The 25,308-nt window shown below is 43.3% G+C and overlaps 1 protein-coding gene across 1 annotated transcript in view; it reads right to left on the bottom strand.

The window, feature by feature from the left end:
- Positions 1-23,768: 23,768 nt before the first annotated feature.
- The window catches only part of C11H12orf75 (chromosome 11 C12orf75 homolog), a 37,646-nt gene continuing 36,106 nt past the window's right edge, over positions 23,769-25,308 (bottom strand). Inside the window, exon 6 of the mRNA XM_060023900.1 lies at positions 23,769-24,636. The gene's annotated coding sequence lies outside the window, so the exon portion shown is untranslated. The remainder of the gene's footprint in view (positions 24,637-25,308) is intronic.

Genomic DNA, 25,308 nt, shown 5'->3' with positions numbered 1-25,308 from the left:
GGACTGAGATACACACACACACACACAACCTCATTTAATCCTCAGGACTCCACGAGGAGTCAGGCACTACTGTCATTCCCACTTTACAGGAGACAAGGTCGAGATTTAGAGACACCCCATGATTTACTCAGGGTCACAGAGTACGTGAAGGAACCTGGATTTGAACCTGAGTCGGCTTCCTGTCCAGCCTGCACTGTCTTCCTGTAACACACAGCCCTCTCCCTTCTCCTGGCCTCAGGTTTCCTCCTCTGTAAAATGGATTTTGAACTGCAGGCCTTTGTAGCGCTCGCATTCCATGTTTCTCAAGATTGTAAAATCTCTTTCAGCCAGGTTCACCGTTTTCCAGCCAAGGGAAAGAGGAGATGGGCCCTTTCACAAGCATGATCTTGTCTCTCAGGTCATTACAAGTGAAACTGCACGGAGGATGATAATGTCGCTAGCACAGGGGCCCCACGAGGGGTCATGTCGATGTCACACACTCGTCTCCGAGGCCTGGAGCTGAACGGGGAGGGTGGGGGATCTCACCAGGAGGATGGAGGCCGGTGTTGAGCACGCTGAGTCCTCAATGCTGAGTCAGACCCTGAAACCCGTGAAGGAAGAGGAGAAAACCAAAAAGGGAAGCACCTGTGAAACAGCACGTGAAACACTTACCAGCTAAAATGCGTTTTGCCTCCTTAAATAGGATGATTGATTAGTCAAACTTCGAGTTATTTTTACTGAGGCAGGACTGGCATGTGCAAGACAGGAGGCCGTCTCCAGGATGACCCGGGAATCTTCAGTCTACGGAGCTCAAAGAATAGAAATGCTGCCACCAGAGCCTTTTATGAAGCAAGAAGTGCTTCAATAAGGAACATCTGGCCTCCAGCAGCCCGAGTAGCTAATACGGACGGGTTGGAGACTAGCCAATCAGCCTCCAAGTTTGAAATTCCCCTGACCCTGTATATTTCTCCCTGGACCCTGGATCCGGGAGGTAGATTGGTGAGCCTTGCCTCCTGTCTCTTCGTCAGTCGATCTCACAATACAACTCCTTTTCTCAAAAGCTGGCTCTGTCATGTTGGCTTCTCTGAGTGTCAGGCAGTGAGCCCTTGCTGGGTAACACCCGGGTTCACCTGAAGCCGCAGCCTGTCCACAGTCTATGAGAACCGAGAGCCCTGCGGACCCTGAGCTGCTGGAACCTATTCCCACTGACTTCAAGATATGATAGCAATAAAGAAATTATGATGTTTGAATTAAGGAAAACACAAAAAGGCCTCCGTTTCCTAGATGATGCCATCTACTAGCGTTTACGCACATCATCTCAGTTACTCTTCACTGCTAGCAACGGGATGGGTACCATGATCTCTGCTTCACAGATAGGGAAGCTAAAGTTCAGAGGGGTTCACAGACGTGCCTGAGGACACACAGGGAGCAGGGAGTCAAGCCAGGAAAGCAACCATGGCAGCCTAATCCATAGACCGTTGCTGAGCACCACACCATCCTGGCTCTGGAAGAGGGGCATTCACGCTCTCAAAAGGCTGGGTCATGGCTAGAGGAGCTCAGCAGAGACATAGATGTGTGGGGTGCCCCTCAAAGCGTTAAAGGAGAATGCCCTGTGCTGCAGAGTGAGTGAAGGTGTTGGCAACATCCAGTGGGAGTGGCTGGCATACCCAGGATGCAGAGCACTACTGCAGGTGGAAATGATGGTATCCAGGATGTGCCAGGGACAGGGCTGGGACAAAGGAGAGCAAGCTGGGATATTTGAGACAAGGCCTCATATATGCACCTTCACACTCAGACACACACACACACACACACACACACACACACACACACACACACCCCAAGATGATGCACTGCATCAAGGCTCCTCAATAAGGACTTCTCCGAAGGAAGACAGAATTTGCTAAAAGACCTTTGTTGTTGTCATCGCAGTCATGGGTGTACTGATCAGTTTTTAAGTTCTTCCAGGTGGGACAACAATGTTTGGTGTCGGGTAGCCTGCTAAACCCCCTGGGTGAGGGTTTGGGCCAGCAGGTAGCCTCTGCTCTGCTCCCCTCAGCTTTTCCAGATGCCATCCAGGCAGAAGTCTTCCTGGCATAGCAGGGGTGGCCTCCTGGTGCTGTGTCAAACCAACCAGCTTTAGGATCCCACTGGCCTGGGGTCAGTTCTCTTCCCTTGCACTGACTACACGACCGCAGACAAATCACTTCACCTGTCAGTGTCAGCTGCCCCGTCTACAGCACAGGTCCTCACCACACAGCTTTGTGGTGGGTTCGATAAGATAATACAAATACACCACTGAGCACAGTGCCCGATTTGTGTCTGACCCAGAGTGACCACTAAGGAAAGGGCGACTCTTATTTTTATTGGAAGACACAGAGCATTTTAGCACAGAAACTATCAAGCCCATCACAGCCCCCTAAAACAAGAACATCAAAAGTAGAGACTTTGAGATCAGTTGGAGATTAGAACCTGCACTCTGCTCACATAAAAAAAAAGTCCAGCTGTTGAGGCTAGGGTGGGACAAAAATGCTGATGCCAACCATCAAAAAGGAACAACTTAGGGCTTCCCTGGTGGCGCAGTGGTTGGGAGTCCGCCTGCCAACGCAGGGGACGCGGGTTCATGACCCGGTCCGGGAAGATCCCACATGCCGCAGAGCGGCTGGGCCCGTGAGCCATGCCCGCTGGGCCTGTGTGTCTGGAGCCTGTGCTCCGCAACAGGAGAGGCCACAACAGTGAGAGGTCAACGTACCGCAAAAAAAAAAAAAAAAGAAAGAAAAAAAAAAGGAACAACTTAGACACGCATTTCTGGGTGTCCAGTAGAACTCAACAGGGGACAGCCTAAAATTCAAGAGGAAGGACACAAGTTCATTAGAATGTCCTCAAGTCGCCAAAAGCCTCTTCCAACAGCTTGACTCTCAACCACACATCCTTAGTCGAAAGAACATCATTTAAAAAGCCGTCCGAGGGCTTCCCTGGTGGCGCAGTGGTTGAGAGTCCGCCTGTCAATGCAGGGTACATGGGTTCGTGCCTCGGTCCGGGAGGATCCCGCGTGCCGCGGAGCGGCTGCGCCCGAGAGCCATGGCCGCTGAGCCTGCGCGTCCGGAGCTTGTGCTCCGCAACAGGAGAGGCCACAGCAGTGAGAGGGCCGCGTACCACAAAAAAAAAAAAAAAAAAAAAAAGGATCTTTCTGTACTGAATCCTTCCCTGAAACAGGCAATGGCAGAAAGGGCTCAATAGAGGCCCAGAAATGTCAGCCGGGAAAAGGATTCAACTACACGCACGCACACCTGAGAGCCATATGAAGGCAAAGGGGGGAAAGAACTTAGGAATTGAAACAAGGATAGAGAACAGTGTATTTACATCTATTGCAGCATAACAAATGACTCCAAAATTTAGCAGCTTAAGATGATAACAGATGTTTATTATCTCACAGTTTCTGTGGCTCAGGAACTCTGGGGCACCTTAGTCGGGTAGTTCTAATTTATCTGAGCATGTGGTCCTCTGCCCCAGGCTACAGCAACCTCCACCTCCACCTTCCCCCCTTCCCCACCCAAACCTACAGTTCAAAGCAGCTGTCCGTCTCCCAAGAGCTTGGGGTTGGATGGTTGCTGTTGTTTTGTTCTGGGTTTTATTTTTTATTTATTTCCTGTATTCCGTGTTTTCCTCTAAAATTTTTTCTGAATTGATTGGGGGTTGGGTTACAGGTAGAGCTTTTGAAACCTGTGCTAATTCACCATCTTGGAAGGATCTGGAAATCTCTTGTAGAAGTTGATATTTACAGTAAAGACCCTACGACCTGAATGACTCCAGAGACTGTCAACCAAAAAAGATTGTGAAAGCAGGGAATCTTTTTTTTTTTAATGATACATACATACCTTGAGTATTTTATTTTAACTTTAAAACCAAAAAAACCACACAAAAAATCCTGAAATATTCTGTTATTGCTACTGAGAGGAAATCAGTTCATTTCTTATTATCATTAGAAAAGAAGGAAGGAAGGGAGGGAGGGAGGGAGGGAGGAAGGGAAAGGAAGAAAGGAAACAAACTAGTGCAATGTTAAGATGTTTGGGCCAAGGGTTTTGCTTTGAATATGGGTGGGCTGATTGGAGTTCCATTCTTTCTTTCTGGCATAAATCACCACCGTTTTGCATTAGCTAAGATATCCTATTTCTGTTTCTTTAAAATGGAATAAGAACTTAAAGGTGCTTGTAAGTAATCTGATTGAAGAGTCCTTCTAAATTTTTGATAAATTTTTTCATCCCACAACTATTTTAATGAGTTTTTTAAAGTTTTTTTTAGTTTTTTTTTTGCGGTACGCAGGCCTCTCACTGTTGTGGCCTCTCCCATTGCGGAGCACAGGCTCCGGACGCACCGGCTCAGCAGCCATGGCTCATGGGCCCAGCCTCTCTGCAGCATGCAGGATCTTCCCGGACCGGGGCACGAACCCGCGTCCCCTGCATCGGCAGGCGGACTCTCAACCACTGCACCACCAGGGAAGCCCATTTTTTTAGTATTTTTTAAAATTTATTTTGGCTGTGTTGGGTCTTCGTTGCTGCGCACAGGCTTTCTCTAGTTGTGGTGAGCGGGGGCTACTCTTCACTGTGGTGCGTGGGCTTCTCATTGCGGTGGCTTCTCTTGTTGCGGAGCATGGGCTCTAGGGCCCATGGGCTTCAGCAGCTGTGGCACGTGGGCTCAGCAGTTGTGGCACACGGGCTCAGTAGTTGTGGCACACGGGCTTAGTTGCTCTGTGGCATGGGGGATCTTCCCGGACCAGGGATCGAATCCGTGTCCCCTGCACTGGCAGGATTCTTAACCATTGCGCCACCAGAGAAATCCCTTAATGAGTTTTTTAAGCATCTCATTTTTACGTTTTGAAACAGACTAATGTTCATAAAACAACTCTTTTTCTACACTCATGTTTCATCCATTTTTAACATTTAAAAAATATTTTATTGGTAAAGAGTTGCATTAAGTATAATTGGTGGGATAGTTCTGGAAACAAACACAGTTCCCTCTTGGTAAGAACACAATGAGTTGGGAGGAAAAGTGCGGGGTTCTGTAGCGTAGCCCAGTAGCCACGGCCATTTAACACACCTTGAGCCTCATTCAGTAAGTTTTAGAGAGAGAAAGGAGAGTGTGGATGTACTCACATCCTCTGGCATGGTCAGAGGATGGCAAGACCATTAAATGGACATCAGTTAGGAGAGGGTCTACACTACCTCTACCAAGGTATGATTTGGTAATCAGTTAACAAGTTAGAGACCTCAATGCAAGACAGCCACTCCTGTAACTGAAATACTTATCCCCTGTTACAATTCAAGCACTTCTGGGGAAAATGATACATTCAGTGACTATCATCCAGAAACAAAAGTCAAACATCAGGGACTGGCCACAGGTGAGTTCTGAAAGCCAACCTCATCTCCTTTACAATGATGCCAAGTCCACGCTGTCCACTCTAGTCCTGCAGATGCCCATCCATTGGTACAGGATTCTCACCCTAGTTACTCAAATACAATGTCGCTTTAACTACACTGGACACAGTTTCTCCCCTGTCCAAGACGGCATCTACAGAGGCAGCCTGGAAAGAAGGTTTCCCTCCTGGGAGGCAAAGTAATAAGAACATGTATTCCAACACTGGCTACACTGGTTGCTAGCTATGCAATCTTAAGCAAGATACTTAGCCTCTCTGAGCTTTCATTTCTCCATATTAAATGAGGATTCATTTATTCAACAAGTGTTTCCTAAGTGCCTGCTACATGTCAGGTACTGTGTTAGGCCTGCACATCCATAATTAATAGACATAGTTAAGATTACATGTCCTGGTTAAGATCACGTTCCAGTGGGGGAGACATAAATAAGTATAATTTATATTATACAAAATTGACGTAAGTGCTCTGAGGGAAAGTTACAGAACATCATACTAGAGTACGGGAGAGGCAAATTCAGCCTGGAGAGGTCATGAGAGATAACTGTATTTACCTCATGGATTCTTGTGAGGATGAAATGAGATTGAGAACCTGAGTAGTGCCGGGCATGTGGCCAGAGATCTATAAATGGTCACTACTTCTGTTATTCAGCCACGGAAGATGTCAGCCTTGGGGGGTGGGGTTGACGAGGGTACAGATGCCACATTTCCTGCTCAACATGCCAGTTCCGTCTTGTGTGTCTGTGGTTCATTCTACCTCAGAGCTGATGGGGGATGGAAAACCAACTCCTCTCCAGAGAGAGCAAGTAGAAAGAACAGCAAGTAGAAAGGCCTCCTGGTGTTTAAATGGAGCCAATAAAGGAAGGCTTCAGAAATATCCTGCTCATGAGAGGAAACCAGTTCATTTCTCTTTATCATTAAAAAAAAAAAGAAAGAAAGAAGAAAGAAAGAAAGAAAGAAAGAAAGAAAGAAAGAAAGAAAGAAAGAAAGAAAGAAAGAAAGAAAGAAAAAGAAAGAAAAAAGAAAACTAGTGCTGAACAAATGAGAATACCTATCCTTAACCAAACAACTCTTGCCAAGAAGAGAGCTCTGAGCAACTTGGGTAAGAAGTAATATAAAGGGGAGCATCTCAAAAGTCTCCATTTGGGCTTCCCTGGTGGCGCAGTGGTTGAGAGTCCGCCTGCCGGTGCAGGGGACATGGGTTCGTGCGCCGGTCCGGGAAGATCCCACCTGCCGCGGAGCGGCTGGGCCCGTGAGTCATGGCCGCTGAGCCTGCGCGTCCGGAGCCTGTGCTCCTCAACGGGAGAGGCCACAATGGTGAGAGGCCCTCATACCGCAAAAAAAAAAATCTCCATTTACATCCTTCCAAAAGTTCTTCTGGCCATTTTCCCTGAGGATCCATCCCCACCTCAGGCTCCAATGAATCCACGTATTCCCCTAAGGGGGCCTCTTCCCTGGCTACACAGCCCAGCTGAGGACCAACGCAGACTGGTTAGTTCAGAAAAAAAACTAAACGAGACTAACATTCCTTCTCCATGAGATTTTTCTCTCTTCCATTCAATCTAGAGAAGGAAATTTAATCTCAAGGCTAGGAGAGCTGTGAGGAATGACCCAATATAGTCATTTTCAAATCATTTCTAGCAAGAGAACACTTTTGTCCAATGAAATTTTATCCAAAACCATAATGCAGAAAATGGGTAAAGTAGTATTTTTTATATAAATGTATTATTTTATGTTTTTCTTCCAGTTTTATTGAGATATAATTGACATTCCGCATGGTATAAGTTTAAGGTGTACAGCATAATGACTTGACTTATATACAACAGGAAATGATCAACACAGTACGTTTAGCAAACATCCATCTCATGTAGATACAAAATTAAAGAAATAGAAAAAAAATTTTTCTCCTTGTGATGAGAACTCGAGGATTTGCTCTCTTAACTTTCGAATATAACACACGGCAGTGTGAATTATATTTATCATGTTGTTAAAGGTATCATTTTAATTTCAAGTTATCTGCCATTGAATTTGATTGAGGTTCTTTGGATGAATCCAACAAATTATACTGTGGGATTCTGCATAATGTAGGAGAGTTCGGTCCTATATTAGCTTCAGCATCTAAGTTGTGTTATTGCTGTTGCACAGTTCCAAGAAGACCTTGATTTTCACAGTTAGGCAATGTGCCAGTAATTATAATTACAGTTCGCCATCTTTACGTTGCACATGAGAGAAACTCAGTTCAACTCAGATTAAGGAAAACAAAATAGAGGGAGCATTTATCAGTTCCCATAAGAAAGAGTCAAGGACTTAAAGAGCTTCAGCCCTGGCAATCTTTTCATCTCCCCCTCTCCCCACCTCTCAACCCTGCTCTCCCTCAAGGTGGCTTTATTCTCAGAGAGCATCCCTGTATTGGAAGGAAAGGTGGCCTCAATAGCGGTTGGCTTACATTATAGTTAAAGCTATGATCATAAAGGGAAAAAATTTTCCCTAAAGTTCTGGAGAAAATTTCAGGGCAGATGCACATTCTCTTCTCAGAAGGGATGACTACAGATAATGACAATAGGGAACTCTTCTTGACCAGGTTAGGGTCACATTGTCATCTCGGGATGAGGGAGGGTGTGAGGTCAGCCCTTCCCATCCATGAAGAATTGGTTTCCAAGGGGGAGGAGGGCTTCTGTTAGCAGAACAAGGGGAAAAGGACAGTGTGCTAGACAGACAAAACCCATAGTACCACGGCTCACTTCATTTACATAAGTAGCTACACAGGTAAAAGCTTTCATAGCTCACCTTCCAACCTCAGTTTACTGGAACAGACTCAGAGCTTGAGAGATAGTAGGAATTAATTGGTCTAACAATGAATCACTAACATTAACAATTATTCACGTTCCTTAACTACTAACTGTTGTCTTAGGAGGGATGTGACGAGCAAGTCTTCAGCCAATTTTGATTTTCCTTGTTTTGAAAAACCAGAACGCTTTTCAAACATACCTTGAAACATTCGATGACAACATTTTTAATTACTAGAAATCTCAATTTCTGTTCTGTCAGATTGTTACAGAATACTTCACAACTGGGCTTCCCTGGTGGCGCAGTGGTTGAGAGTTCGCCTGCCGATGCAGGGGACGCGGGTTCGTGCCCCGGTCCGGGAAGATCCCACATGCCGCGGAGCGGCTGGGCCTGTGAGCCGTGGCCGCTGAGCCTGCGCGTCCAGAGCCTGTGCTCCACAACGGGAGAGGCCACAACAGTGAGAGGCCTGCGTACCGCAAAAAAAAATAATAAGAATAAGAATCCTTCACAACTAATTTATTTTGTTTTGAATGTTCAGTCCACAATTGTGTTACAAGAATTTATCCACTAGCAGTTTCAGGCAAGTAGATGAGTGCTGGCCTAAATTGTTTCTAAATTTTAGTGTAACACTCCAGCCCCATCAGTTAGTGAGACTTCCACCAGAATTTTAAATATGTGCAGAGCTCTGGTCCAAAGTTGCATAAACCATGCAACATATGTTAAAAAGAAAAATGGTGGTGACCCGCCCCCCCCCCCAGCTTTGCTACATGGTAGGATATGATACATTTGAGTCTTACTGTTCTTTTTAATCAATTTTATTGAGGGATAGTTAACATGCAATAAAATGAACCCATTTCAAGAGTATATTTCAATGAGTTTCCTAGATAATTAAAATTAACTTTAATAATGGTATTCTAGATTATAATCTTTAGCATTTACATGAGATCTAAACTTTCCCATCTTAAAAATAAGATCCCTGGGATTAACATGACCAGATATTTTTAAATATTATAAAGCTATAATAATCAAAACAGTTTGAGACATTGAAGCACTGTATTAGCTTGCTAGGGCTGCTATAACAAAGTACCACAAACTAGGAGAAATGTATTGTCTCAGAGTCCTGGAAGCTGGAAGTCCAAAATCAAGGTGTTGGCAGGGCCAGCTCCCTCTGAGACATGGGGAAGGATCCTCACCTCTTACTGACTTCTGGTGGTTCACAGGTACTCTTTGGCATTCCTTGGCTTATAGGTACATCAACCCGGTTCTTCTTCTTCCTATGACTGCCTTCCCTCTGTGAAGGGGGACATCTATCTCTGTGTCCAAACGTCCCCTTTTTATAAGGACAGAAATTATATTGGATTAAGGTCCACCCTAATGAACTCACGTTAACTTGATTACCTCTGTAAAGACCCACTTTCCAAATAAGGCCACATTCTGAGGTCCTGGGGGTTAGGACTTCCACATGTCTCTTTCATGGGATACAGTTCAACCCATAATAACCAGGAATAGCAGATGAAGTAGAATTTTACCAGAATTGACCCAAACACCAAAAAAGTGATAAAGGTGCCATTTCAAACCTGTTGAGAAAAGATGGATTATTCAATACATGATGCTTGAACAACCAGGCAGCCGTCCAGCTGTATCAACAACTAAGTTGTATACTTTGCACTGTGTACCTGAGCACTTCCCAGTTCCTGGTTCTAGTCCCTGGGGAAGCCTCACTGGCTTTGGGTTCTATGAAATACTCCATTATCCCTCCAAATAAATTCACGTTTTTACAAGGACTGGCTTGAGTTGGTTTCTGTAGCTTGCAACCATTTCAGAGGCTGATGGCCTCCTAACTGGGCCTTCCTTCTCACAAGGAAAAGTTTATATGTCCTTCATTAAAAAAAACAAAAAAAAAAACACCAAAAAACCTTTCCTCTCTGTCACCCTGCCTCCTTCCCAATTCATCTGGCTTCTCGCCTCCACCTGGAAGTAGGCTATTTGAAGTCAGTTGGTTCCTTCTGTGTCTTCCATCATTCCAGGCCTCCCAGGAGAAGTGATCAGTCCGAGCAGAAGCTGTCCTTTGAGGGCCACTAGGAAGTCTGCAAAGCCAGCTAAGATCACAACTATTTTAAAACCCAGACATCAAAGTATTTGGATGGGATCCAGAGTTTCCTGCCTCCCCAAGACCTCCTTCCAGAAGAGAATCAAACTGTCGAGGAGGGGGAAAAATCCACCTTAATTGGACCTCTGATTCCCAAAACTGCTATTGGACTTCTTACTACAGAAAGGAGCTCCTTGGTAGCTGGCTTATTAAAATATTTTTCTGAAAATTGGTGAGATGGAGGGCAGCCCTAAAACCAGACAAAGCACACTTCATGCCAGAGGCTTTCTCTCTGTGAGGTTTCCTCTTACAATGTCCAGTTTGGCTTTTCAAACAGCAGCAAGAGCCCCCGTCAATTGAGCACTTACGATGTGTCTGGTGTGCGTAAGACTCACATGATTATATTCTTGAATCCTCTCCATGGCCGCATAAGGTAGGTTCTATTTTTATTCCCATTTTACATATGAGGAAACTGAGGCTCAAGGAGGTGAAGTAGATTTTCCCAAGCCCACACATTTAGGAAGTAAGGAGCACAAATTTGAACCCAGGGTTTGTCTGACTTGAGTCTGCTCTCAACCACTAATCTGAGAATCCTAAGTCAAAACGTCTAAAGGTGCCAAGTGGGAGCAGAGAGGATGGTGTGGACCAGGGGTAAGACATGGGGAATGGCAGGCAGAACGGGGAGCCCGAGGGCCCCCATCTGAAGAAGGCACCAACTGGCGGCAGCAGCCAGTCCTAGCCCTGTGGGGAAGTGGCCCAGTGTGGCCAGATTTTCCATTTTCCAAGAGAAGCTTGAAATCTGGATTTTATATGAAATCTCCCAACTTTTATGGGAACTGATTCAAATATTTTTAGAAAAAAACACGGTGCAGCCTGGAAAACTGGCATCCGCAGTCCACTGTTAGGCAGGAACTCTTATTCCCCACTCCTCGTGTTTCCTGTGGGAAGAACTTTACCTGGACTACTCCCATCCTTCCCCTCTGATTGGTCAGTTTCCAGGAAGGAACTGGGCTTGCTCAGCTAATCTCCATCCTCCTCCTGAGCCAACCTGCCCTGGGGTAAAGCTTCAAAGAAAGGCTGGGTGGGAAAGTCCATCTATAGAGGGATGCGGCACTCACAAACCCACTTCCTTGTGAGCAGAAAGTCGTGTTCTCCAAACTGCTTTTGTGGTGTTTTAATTTCCTGTGGATGCCATAATGAAGTACTGCAGAATGTAGTCTCTCACAGTTCTGGAGGCCAGAAATCCAAATCTAAGGTGTCAGCAGGGCCATACATCCTCTGAAGATTTTAGGGAAGAATCTTTTCTTGCCCTTGCTAGCTTCTGGTGCCTCCTGGTAATCCTTGGCATTCCGTGGCTTACAACTGCATCACTCCCACCTCTGTCTTCATCTTCATATGACATGCTCCCTTTGTTTTTCCTTCTTGTAAGACACCAGACATGTTGGATTTAAGGCCCATTTAAGCCGGTATGAACTCATCTTAACTAATTACATCTGCAAGGACCCTATTTCCAAATCAGGTCACATTCTGAGGTGCTGAGTGGACATGAATTTTGGAGGGGGATGCTATTCAACTCAACAGATTTTTTTTAAGAGTGATATTTTAATCTCCACCTGTCTGATTCCTGTGTCTATCTCTACACTGGTTCCAACTGGGAGAGGAAGAAAAGACTGTTGTTTCTTTATCTCCTAAAAGTCCAGCTGTCGTATCTAACACGAATGTTGCCTATTTGCAATCTCTAAACCAGCGGTCCCCAACCTTTTTGGCACCAGGGACCGGTTTCATGGAAGACAATTTTTCCACGGATGGGGGGGATAGGGGGGATGGCTCAGGCAGTAACGTGAGCGATGGGGAGCGATGGGGAGCGGCTGATGAAGCTTCGGCTGCTGCTCACCTCCTGCTGTGCGGCCCGGTTCCTAACAGGCCGCGGATCGGTGCCAGTCCGTGGCCTGGGGGTTGGGGACCCCTGCTCTAAACCACACAGTAATGAGGTCATCTCTCTCCTGCATACTTTTTTCTTTTCTTCCCTGTCATTTCCTCTTATCTCTCTTTCTTTTTGCTTTTTAACCACTCTTTTGTTAGTTAAGTCTGTGACAAATATTACTATGCTGTAGTAGAAAGTCTTTGAGGTTGTACAAACCTAGACTCAAGCCCCACCTTGCCATCTACCAGCCTTTGGGCCTGATTCCTCGTGGAGTCAGGGAAGGCTTCCTGGAAGAGGTGGCTGAAGATGGGCAGCAGTGGCAGGACTTCTGGTAACCAGTCACAACAGCATGAATGTCCGGTTCCATCACCATCAGTGTCTGCACTGAGCGGCAGCAGCAGCAGTGGGATCTTCACTGGGGCAGCCCCCATGGGATGGCCTGGGTGTTGCTTCCGGCTGAAATAGCCTCAGAGCCTGACACTCTCTGCCTTCCTTCTTCTCCCGCACCCCAGATTCTTGCACTCCTAATATCCTTTCATTGATTCATTTTATGCTAAAATTAGTTAAGGCAGACTCTGCTGTTTCAACAAAAGCCCTGACTGTTATAGTAAATAGTGTCAGGGGTTGTCACTGGCAGTGGACACTCGAGGACAAGGGCATCAAGGATGGATTTCTGGCTCGACTCGCTCTGAAGTTGGGAGATTACAGCTAAAATTGTAAGATGGGACTCTAGTAGTGCATGGCATTTCATGGGTAAATCCAGCAATTATATTATCACCTGGGATCTCTGGAAACAAAATGTCCTTGAAAAGTGAAGCTTAAGCGGGGGGCCAGGGGTCACATGGCCATTATCCTGAGCAGTGCGATGGGCTTGAGGGATTCAAGGACTGTGGGTGGTAGGACGGATCATGGTCTGCACTTCTGCGTTCCTGTCTAAAAGGATTCCCCATCCTGGCAACAATAAGAAAGAAAGGATGGAGGGATGAAGGGCGGGAGGGAGGGAGGAAGGAAGGAAGGAGGAAAGAAAGAGAAAGAAAGAAAGGGGGAGAGAGAGAGAGAAATGAAGGGGGGAGGGAGGGGGAAGGAATGAAGGAAGGGAAGGAAGGAAGAAAGGGAGCGAGGGAGGAAAGGAGCGGGGAGGGAGGCAGAGGGGGAAGAAGGAAGGAAAGAAGAAGGGACTTAGATTCTAAAGTCTTCAGGTTAAGTTGAAAGACCATGGATGAGACTTCACTCTGTGCTGGGTAGGAAGCTGGACAGATTCAGTATGTACTTGCACAGCAACAGTATTGGTAAGAACCGGCAGTTTCAGGTAACAGGCATTGCAGAGCAGCTGCCTGTTTCCCATGAAGCAGCCATGCTGTCATTATACCACTCATCTTCAAAGTGAAATGGGCACCAAGCCCATCTTTCCCTGGAACGTCCTATGTGCTGGTCATTCCCTAGCACATTCTCTTAATACTCCCTCAGCTTTCTATGTGCTGTCCTCTAGTGCTCTATTTGTTTTTTTTAAAAAATCAAGTTCCAAAATGTACTCCCTCCCACCTTCGATTATCGGCCTCCATTAATATTGGACTTGATTATTTAAATTGTCAGAAGTTCAATTTTTAATTTTGCATGAGCAGCACTTCGATCAAGATTCAAATGTGGGACTTCCCTGGTGGTCCATTGGCTAAGACTTCACACGCCCAATGCAGGGGGCCCAGGTTCGATCCCTGGTCAGGGAACTAGATCCCACATGCCACAACTAAAGATCCCTCATGCGGCAACTAAAAAGATCCCGCAAGCGGCAGCGAAGATCCCACACGCCGCAACTAAGACCTGGTGCAGTCAAATAAATAAATAAAATAGTTTTTAAAAAAAGAATCAAATGTAATGTCAGTTGTTGAACGTTCAAATGTTCACAGTACATATATTGAATTTCTTTACACAATACCTATTTTTTCTTTTTAAGATGCAATGTAAAAAAATTTGTCTGGAATTTCCCTGGTGGCACAGTGGTTAAGAATCCGCCTGCCAATGCAGAGGGCACGGGTTTGATCCCTGGTCCGGGAAGATTCCACATGCCGCGGAGCAACTAAGCCTATCAGCCCGTGTGCCACAACTGCTGAGCCTGTGCTCTAGAGCCTGTGAGCCACAACTATTGAGCCCACACGCCACAACTACTGAAGCCCGCGCGCCCTAGGGCCCCCATGCCGCAACTACTGAGCCCATGTGCTGTGACTACTGAAGGCCACGTACCTAGAGCCCGTGCTCCACAACAAGAGAAGCCACTGCAGTGAGAAGCCCACGCACCACAATGAAGAGAAATCCTCACTCGCCGCAACTGGAAAAAGCCAGGGCGCAGCAACGAAGACCCAATGCAGCCAAATATATATATAAAAATAAATAAAACTTTAAAAAAAATTTGTCTATGAGAAAATCCATATGTTAGCTGTGTTCTCAACTTGATCTGTGTCCCCAGTTCTTTAATTTCTGTTGGTATCAGCAGCATGATGAATTTCGTAAAGGAGAATTGAGGGAGAGGCCAGTGCTTAGAATAATACAAGACATGAGGGGACTCAGTACATATTTTTTGAGTAGATGAATAAAGCAATGGGCAGCATAATGAGGTACATGAATAGCTTTGGGCACCATCCTGGTTCCCTCATTCACACTCCCCATTCTCAGACCTGGGAAAATATTTGGAGATCCCATTTACCAGCAGACAATCACAAACTAATATAAATACTACATCTGCCCTTTTATCCTTTCTTCCCCTCCCCTGAATTTCCCAGGGCAGTCAGCAGTGAAATAGGCTGACCTAACATCAGCCCCTGGAGAAATGAGAAGGAGTTATGTCCTGACTTAAGAAAAGTGTCTAGAAGAATACATATAAATAAAAACAGTTTACTCTTTGATATAGTGTATGTTTCATTATGCAAGTAATTGGCATGTGTTACAAGTGGGAGGAATCCAAACATAAATAAGGATCCATGTGGTCCACGGCAATGTCTTTGGCACAGATTCAGTCTTGTAATCCTCATAATATTGATGACGTTACTGAACACTTACTCCAGTCAGGCCATCTTCAAATCACTTTACATATATTAACTCACTTGATTCTCACACCTCTGAGAAGTAGAAACTATTTTTCTCTGGGTCTTTGGTTTCCTTGTTTTGTAAAATGGAAATAACATTTGTTCCTATTATGATAGGATTATTGTGGAAATTCAATGAGTTAATGCATGGCATGTAGGAAACACTTGATACCTATTGCTTTTTTGATATTTTATTGTAGTTACTTGTCTCCATTTTACAGATTAGGAAACTGAGACACAGAGAAGTTAAGTAAATTGCCCAAGATACATAGCTAGTAAGTGGCAAGGCCAGGATATAAACTCTTGGCCATTATGAAGAAACTGATGAATCCTTGTATGCATGAATATATTAAGGAAAGTAAGATAAGGATTACTTCCCACCAGCAATAAAGGGGGAAAAAATTAAGCTGCTATTAGATTTGATTCCACCAGAGGGCAGTAAATGTATGCATTACACAGGCATGACCCTAGCCCACGGAGTTTGTCTTTTTTTTAAGACGTTAAAGTCTGAAAGTTTTCGCAGATTTTATGCCGATTGTTAAGGAAGAAATCAATTCAAACTTTTTCCTATCACCTTAAAGTGTAGAAGATTGTTGTGAGGGTTAAATATAATATAGTTTAAAATGTCTTATAAACTGTCAAGATCTGGTAAACTGATGAAAGGACTTCATCCATCAATATTCACTTCATTTTTTATTCACGCCTGTGAGCCTCACTTCATTTTTTATTCACGCCTGTGAGCCTAACACTTCACTAGTGCTAGGGGTCAGGGTGTACCAGGCATGAAGGTCATTGAACAGTGAGAGACAAGGACCCTCCCCACCACTGCACTACCCCCCACTCACCCTTATTCTGTGTGTACACACACACACACACACACACACACACACACGGGATAATTCTGTATATAATTTTTATCTCTGCTTTCTGAAATATACTATGCATATTTTCCCATTGAATTACATATTCTTCAAAAGCATGATTTTTCTGACTATGTAATATTCCTGTGCAGCTGACTCATAATTTTTAAGTATTCCTTTATTGTTGAACACAGCAAAGGAAACAACTGAGTGAAGAGAAACTTATGAAATGGGTGGAAATATTGTGAACCATATATCTTTCTGATAAGGGGTTAATATCCAAAAAATATAAACTCAACTCAAGAGCAAGAAAACAAATAACCCAATTAAAAAATGGGTAAAGAACCTGAATAGACATTTCTCAAAAGGAGAAATAGAAACAGCCAAGTACATGAAAAGTGTTCAACGCGACTCATCATCAGGAAAATGTAAATCAAACCCACAATGAAGTATCACCTCACACCTGTTAGAATGGTCATCATCAAAAAGACAAACAGTAAGTCCTGGAGAGGATGTGGGGAAAAGGAAATCCTTGTACTCTGTTGATGGGAATGTAAATTGGTGCAGTCACTATGGAAAACAGTAAAGAAGTTCCTCAAAAACTTAAAAATAGAACTACTATAGGATCCAGCAATTCTCCTTCTGGGTATATAGCTGAAAGAAATGAAATCACTATCTCAAAGAGGTATCTGCACCCCCATATTTACTGCAGTATTATTCACAATAGTCAAGACATGGAAACAATCTCGGTGTCTGTTGATGGAGGAATGGATAAAGAAATGTGGTGTACATATACAATGGAATATGACTCAGCCATAAAAAGAAGGAAATCCTGCCATTTGCAACAACATAGATGAACCTGGAGGACATTATGCTAAGTAAAATAAACCAAAGAGAAATACTGTCTGATCTCACTTGTAAGTGGAATCTTACAACAACAAAAAAATGAACTCATAAAAACAGAGAGTAGGGCTTCCCTGGTGGTGCAGTGGTTGAGAATCTGCCTGCCAATGCAGGGGACACGGGTTCGAGCCCTGGTCTGGGAAGATCTCACATGCCGCGGAGCAACTAGGCCCGTGAGCCATGGCCACTGAGCCTGCGCGTCCGGAGCCTGTGCTCCACAACAAGAGAGGCCGCAACAGTGAGAGGCCCGCGCACCGCGATGAAGAGTGGCCCCCGCTTGCCGCAACTAGAGAGAGCCCTCTCACAGAAACGAAGCCCCAACACAGCCAAAAATAAATATAAATAAATAAAAATTTAAAAAACAAACAAACAGAGTAGAACAGTGGGTACCAGGGTCTGGGAGAGCGGGGGAAATGGGGAGATGTTGGTTAAAGGGTAAAAAGTTGCCATTATGGCGGATGAATAAGTCTAGACATCTCATGTACAGCATGATGACTATAGTTAATAATACTGTGTTGAATACCTGAAATACGTTACGAAAGTAGATTTCAAGTGATCTCATCACACACAAAAAAATGTATGGGAGATAATGTGTTAGTTTGACAGTAGCACTCATTTCACTATGTATATCAAATCATGTTGAACACCATAAATATATACAAATTTTATTTTAAAATACATTTTAAAAAATTAAAAAGCAAATGGTCTGTAATAGTCCTGATCTTCCTCCAAAATCCCCCTTTGCAGCAGCCCTCTAACCTCTACTATGACTCTCCCATTTGCCATCCTTTTCCAGCCACACTGAGTTCTTTACTCTTCTTCAAATATTCCAGACACACTTTTGCATGGGGCATTTTAACTTGCCAATTCTCCTTAAAATGTCCTTCTGCTGGAACCCACACGGGTAGTTACTTCTCCGTCAGTTCTTTGCCTTCAAACGTCATCTTTTCGGTGAGTAATTCCCTGATTGTCCTATTTAAGATTAAAATTGCAATACCCACCTTTCCAACTAGCTCTTTATTCCCCCTTCTCTAGTTTAGTTTTCCCCATAGAACTTATTACTCTGACAACTACATATATAATATTTATTCACTTAGTGCATCTCCCCTCTGTAAAACCTAAAACACATGATATCAGGGACCTTTGTCTGATTTGTTCACCACGGCATCTCCAATACCTAAAACAATGCCAGGCCTAGAGTAGACACTCAGAAAATAATAGTTTGATGAATGAATCAATGAATGAATTAATTCTGCTAATAATCCTAGAGGAAAATTAGAATAGATTTTGTCCCATTCATTGAAAATTTCCAAGGCACAGAAAAGCCAAATGATTTACCAAAGGCCTTAAATCTGTTCCAAAGATACTACTGCTCTAGAGAAGACACCACAGTCTGTCCCTGTCTGAGAGTCACAAATTATCTTGCTTTCACACCAACCCAAGGTCATTTCTTCATAATACGTTCCTGGGACCCAATTCTAAGAAGAATGGAAAAGAATATACAAGGCACCTGCATTCTAGGGAGTCTGCAATACTCTTCTATTAAATATTCAGAGGATAAGCAAAATAGGTAATCAAGTGCTAAATTATCTAAGTGTTACAGACTCTACTGGTGGAGAAAGAAGTTTGTCTTCATTTAAGGGATTGCTTTAGTGGAGAGAGAAGTGGGAGAGCAATATGATGGCTTCAACATTATCAAAAACCCAATTACTAAGCACCTGGTTATACCTGCTGCTAGGGTAGGCATTGCCCTGCCCTATGGAATGTTTCTGACCTTCCTAATGGAATGTTTTGTTTGGAATATACACTTCTGTTTCTTCATTTTCCTTGACCCTCTGTGTTGGTTTCTATGCATTAGATTAAACAGCCAGCCACCTCTCCAGTCTGAAAGGAGTGTCTCGTATAGGAGACGGACCTTATTGTTTGTCTAACAAATGTTTCTACAAATTGCACTGTGTCTGAAAACTCCAAGTCTTTTGTATTATGGATTAAATGGGAAAGGCCCACCTTCACAAACACAACTGCAAGTATTGATCATGCTTCCTACAGAGAGAGACTCACAAACCAGGAGTTGGAACAGACCATAAGACAAAGCCTTCTGATGGCCCCCAGGTGAATGGAGGGACCCAGCAGGTAAACCTCACAATTGCTTCTGTCCACAGTGGTTTCGCACAGGCTTCAGGAGAAGCTCCAGCGCGGCCCACGATGCTCTCCGCAGATCACCTCGCCCACCTCTCCGACCCCATTCCCACCTCCTCCCACCCACCCAGGATGCACTCCCAGCAGTTCCCAGACCACGCCGAGGGTCCTCAGGGCTCTGCGCCTTTGCACCTATGGCTCTCTGCCCAAACTTCTCTTCTTCTCCTGCCTATAGTTGGCTACCTGGTGCTCTCCCTTGTGGCTCTGCAGGGGACTGCTCTCTGGGGAGTCTTCCCTAAGCCATGAGTCTGACATGGGTGCCCCTACGCTGTGCTCCCAAAGTCATCATGGTCCCCTGGGCGTTGCTCTGTGTTTATTACAGGTTAACCAGTGTAACCCCACTATTCTAAAGAGCCCCGAATGTAGGGGGTGGGTCTTCCAGCAGTACCCTTGGTAACTAGTGTGCCCCAAGTGGGGCACAGCAAGAACTCAAGTGGTGATGATTGATAAACAACTAAAAATCAGAATGGGGTATCAGAACCCAATCTATGGAAAAGCACATCATTTTGTACTGCTGGGATTTATCATGTGCATTAAGTAAAAGTAATGTAAAGAAAATGGAAGAAAATGTAAACTATCTTCCTGCGAATGAGTTCCTTACATAACTTTTCCCTCCTGAAATTCTTCACAACTTTGGGCATAGATATGACATGACTACATAAAGCTCCCATTTGCAAAACGGAACCTGTTTTCTTCTCCTCTTCAAGCTCTTCTCAATTCAAAAGCCCAGAGAGATAACTTCCCAGTTGTACTAACTTAGCCCCTTCTGTCATTCTGTTCCTCTCCCCAAAGCCTAGTCCAGCTCACTTTTTTTTTTTTTTTTTTTTTTTTTTTTGCGGTACGCGGGCCTCTCACTGCTGTGGCCTCTCCCGTTGCAGAGCACAGGCTCTGGACGCGCAGGCCCAGCGGCCATGGCTCACGGGCCCAGCCGCTCTGCGGCATGTGGGATCTTCCCGGACCGGGACGCGAACCCATGTCCCCTGCATTGGCAGGCGGACTCTCAACCACTGCACCACCAGGGAAGCCCTCCATATCACTTTTGAGAACTCAGTTCATCAAGCCAGCCACTTTTCCATAAAATCCCAGAAGTTAGCTGTACTTGCCAAACCAGATTTCTACATTCCAGAGACTGAAACAGTTCTTCCAAAACTAAATTCTAGCAGTCTCCTTTAACCAAGTCCAGGAATAAATGTCTCCTGACCTAGAAGGTTTCTTAAGAAAACCTTTTCTAATCTAAACAAACAATTTTATTAATCAGAAATTCTCTGAAACTCCTCTCTCCAGTACACATACATTTCAATAAAAATCTTACAAAGAAGCAGAATATAGTTTGAAAAGCTATTAACTCTTAAATTTCAGGCATTTTAAAGGCTTCTCTAATCTCTCACTTTTCTTTTGAAAGCTCCTAATGTTAGTAATTATTCTTCTCTAAGACTTTCACTCAAGATCTTTGCAATACCTAATAAAAATTATAATCATTAACCTTAAGACATAGGTAAGTGGGTGGTAAGTATTATTAACTGGTAAGAATCATGAGGTTCTAAATTTAAATAATGTCTAGTTGAAGGAAAATGGTAAGACTTGTCATAATATGGAAAACACTGTTCATTTATAATTAAATTTGATGAAGTTTTAGGAATGCGTTTTAACTAACTTTTGAATTGGATTTTTATTCTGCTTGCTATTAAAAGTCAACCTAAGAAGAAAAAAAGGATGGGGTTTGTCAAGAACCAACATGAAAACACTACCAATGGGCAAAGCTTGAACAATTTGAGCAATAAAATAGTGACTATAGTGTTGGATTATAACCTAAAGAAATTAATATCTATGAGTCCATATGGATATAAATAAATGATTGAATAAAAAGTAGATTTGGGAGATAAGACAAAATATTCCTTAGAGAAGAATTCCAAGTAACACATGTGAAGGAACAAGGGGAGTAGAAAATCAGCATTGGAACACCACAGTGTATGCTACAGGCAAGGTCCAAAGGTGAATGCTAAAATTAGCGGATAAATCTTTAAGGAGAAACAGGACATGTGCAGAGTCTCAAAGTATCTCCCCCAAAATAATTAATAATTACTGTGGTGTTTGGTTTTTCCCCTTTCCCTCTTGATCTGAAGTATAATTGACCTACAACATTTTGTTAATTCCAGGAGCACAACAGAGTGACTTGATATTTCTATACATTTCGAAATGATCACGAGTCTAGTTACCATCTGTCACCATACAAAGATGCTACATTATTATTGACTATATTCCCCACAATGTACATTTCATCCCTGCGACTCCTTTTTTTGTAACTGGAAGTTTGTACTTCTTAATCTCCTTCAGCGATTTCACTCTTCCCCCCAGCCCCTCCCCTCTGGCAAACAGCTGTTTATGTCTATGACTCTGTTTCTGTTTTGTAATGTTTGTTCCTTTGTTTTGTTTTTTCGATTCCACATATAAGTGAAATCATACAGTATTTGTCTTTCTTTGTCTGACTTATTTCATTAAGTATAATACCCTCTAAGTCCATCCATGTTGTCACAAATGGCAAGATTTTCATTCCTTTTATGGCTGAATAATATTTCATTATATACATAATATATAATGCTTATATATAAAAGTGCATGCACACATACACACACACACATATATTAAAAATGCTTTTAACAAATTCCAGGGACTTCCCTGGTGGCACAGTGGTTAAGAATCTGCCTGCCAATGCAGGGAACATGGGTTCGAGCCCTGGTCCGGGACAATCCCACATGACACAGAGCAACTAAGCCCGTGCGCCACAACTACGGAGCCTGCGCCCTAGAGCCCACAAGCCACAACTATTGAGCCCGTGTGTCACAACTACTGAAGCCCGCTCGCCTAGAGCCCGTGCTCCGCGACAAGAGAAGCCACCGCAATGAGAAGCCCGTGCAACGAAGAGTAGCTCCCACTCGCCACAACTAGAGAACGCCCGCGCACAGCAACGAAGACTCAACGCAGCCAAAAATAAATAAATAAATATTTTTTTAAATGGCTAAGATAGTAAATTAAAAAAAAAAATTCCAGAAATTTCTTGATACTCTTTCCTCCAGGAGGTTGAGCTTAATTCCCCTCTCCTTTGAGTGTGGTCTAAACTTATGATTCACTTATAAGGAACAGAGGATGGAAACAGTAAACAAGAAACCTTACAGTGGAGAAACCTGACAGACGCCCCTATCCAAGTGATCATGGTAAATATCACCAATAACAAGTTATGTTGAAATCATGAGATATTATGATATGATGTGATGAGAGGGGCGCTTCACCTCTGTGGTGAAAAACAAAGAAAGACTGAGAAAAATGCCAGGGAGAGGAGACTCAGGAGACAGGATGACTAAATGCGGCAGAATGCAATGCAATCTTGGGTTGGATCCCGGAACAGAAAAAGGATAGTAATAGAAAAACTAATGGAATCCAATGAGAGGCTGCAGTTTAGTTTATAGCATTGTACCAAAGTTCAATTTCTCAGTTTTGACAAATGTGCTACGTTTTGTAAGATGTTATTTAACATTAGGGGAAGCTGGTCAGACATAGAAAGACAAGGAAGGACAAATATCATATGATATTGCTTATACGTGGAATCTAAAAAAAAATGGTACAAATGAACCTATTTACAAAACAGAAATAGAGTCACAGACGTAGAAAACAAACTTATGGATACCACGGGGGAAGGAGAGGGATAAATTGGGAAATTGGGGTTGACATATACACACGACTATATATAAAATAGATAACTAATAAGAACCTGCTGTATAGCACAGGGAACTCTACTCAATACTCTGTAATGACCTATATGGGAACAGAATCTAAAAACGAGTGGATATACATGTATACGTATAACTGATTCACCTTGCTGTACAGCAGAAACTAACACAACATTGCAAATCAACTATACTCCAATAAAAATTAATGTTTTTAAAAATGAAGGCATATAGGAACTCTCTGTACCATCCTCATACTCCTCTGTAAATCTAAAGTTATTTCAAAATTAAAAGTTTTCAAAAAGTGCATCTGTTATCTCTAATGGGATAAACTGCTGATGTTTCACCTAAATTCCATCATGGACATGTGGATATGGGACAGGAGTAGGTGTATCGTAATCATTTCTCAGTGAATCTAATCTTCAGCTTTATTTTTCGGATCAATCGGATGTCCCTCTAGAGGGGTGGGAGAGGGAGGGTGGGAGGGAGGCTCAAGAGGGAGGGGCTATGGGGATATATGTATACATATAGCTGATTCACTTTGTTGTACAGCAGAAACAAACCCAACATTGTAAAGCAATTATACTCCAGTAAAGATATAAAAAAAAAATTTGATGTTCCTATGATAGTTGTATGGACCAAATATACAAGATAATGCTTTTCTTCTTGTGAAAAATTTTGGTTTTTCATAGTAATCTATTTATACATTTTTATTTTTATACTGATATATCTATACATCACAATGTGTGACTTATTTGAAAGTGCTCTTTTGAAAAATAATGAAGAAATCCAGGTAAAGAGGGATAAAAATGTTTTAATTGTTGAAATACACTGGTAAATTGAGGGACTTACATTTCAGTACTAAGTGGATACACACGATCACTATTGAATTAAGAACTTTCCAAATATCCGACTAACATCAGTGACAAGTCCTTGAAAACAGTGTAGAACTAACATGATGAGATGCTCTGATCACACACAGGTAGAATGGGAGACTCAATGGCTAGGACGTATTTGTAGTTACCTAAGCCTTTGACTAAAGAAAATAGGAAATTAATCAAAATGTACATACGGCATGCAAACCTCAACAGTTTAAGTACTGCCACGTAGTACACTGTTCTCAATAAAGAAACTCCTCTGATATTTAAATAAAGCTGAAAACCAAATAGTAAAAAAGGAAAGAGATAACAGTAAGAATCAATGTAACAATTTTACAGCTAAAAATTAACATGAAGTAGAAATAGTGAAAGATAACAGACAAATATATTACTTTGGGTAATTCATCGATAGTGCCTTATTATTGTGAGTTATAAATAGATGAAGGATTTTGTTATATAAAAACTATCAAAAACGTATCAGTGAAAAGACATGATCTTCATGAGCTGTGGGGATGGCCAGGGTGAGAACGCAGCTGGGACACAGCAGCCAGCTGGGCAAGAACCCTTTGTAAGCTTGTCTTCCGCAGGTGGATCAAATATAGTTCCATATACGTGTGTTGTTTAACCAATTGCTTTCTAGTACCACAACATTCAATATGTACCATGGCTTTAACTATAAACTAAGAATTTGGGGCGGTGGGGGGCGACTGCTTAGAATTTCCTTGGAGATGTCTGTGCACGTTACAAAATCCCACAAAGCAAAAATTCCATCCAGATCTTGATGAGCAGGCTATGAAGGCAACAAACAAAAAAGGGAAAAGAGTTAGCAAGCGCGAAAAGGCACCACTTAGATAAAAACGTATCAGCGTTAAGCCTGCAAATTATTTACTGATTTTCTTTTCAGTAAAACGCATGTTCAACATCTGTCCAGTACTGATTTGAGACTGAATATGTGGCCAGCACAGTGCGAAGCACTGATGACACTTATATGAAGAGACCAAGTCAGGTGGAGAGAGAGACTTCTGAACTTATAACCAAAATACAGCAGGAGGATGCCCGAACCAAGCTGCACGGCAACCTCACAGAGATACCAACTGCTCAGCCGCAGTCTATCCCTTCCTTGTTTGGTCAGACCCTCTCGGGAAGAGGGGCGAGCCATCCACTTCACCTCGAGCTCCCCCAGGGGATCTGATGCAGCGAGCCCATCCACTGGCATTTGAGAAGCATCACTGTGCTGGCAGCACTCCGTATACCTAAATGGGCATAACTTTCAGCCTTGGGTCATCTAGGGAAGAAACTACACATTTGTATCGTGATATAAGTAACTTTGATTCTGAAATCATTCCTCAATTTGCTTCAAAAAGTAACCAAATCAGGGCTTCCCTGGTGGCGCAGTGGTTAAGAGTCCACCTGCCGATGCAGCGGACACGGGTTCGTGCCCCGGTCCGGGAGGATCCCACAT

Source organism: Delphinus delphis, chromosome 11 (assembly GCF_949987515.2).
Source record: "Delphinus delphis chromosome 11, mDelDel1.2, whole genome shotgun sequence".
In the NCBI taxonomy this organism is placed as follows: Eukaryota; Metazoa; Chordata; class Mammalia; order Artiodactyla; family Delphinidae; genus Delphinus; species Delphinus delphis.
The sequence above is the reverse complement of the archived record's forward strand: the minus strand, read 5'-3'. Positions and strand labels throughout refer to the sequence as shown.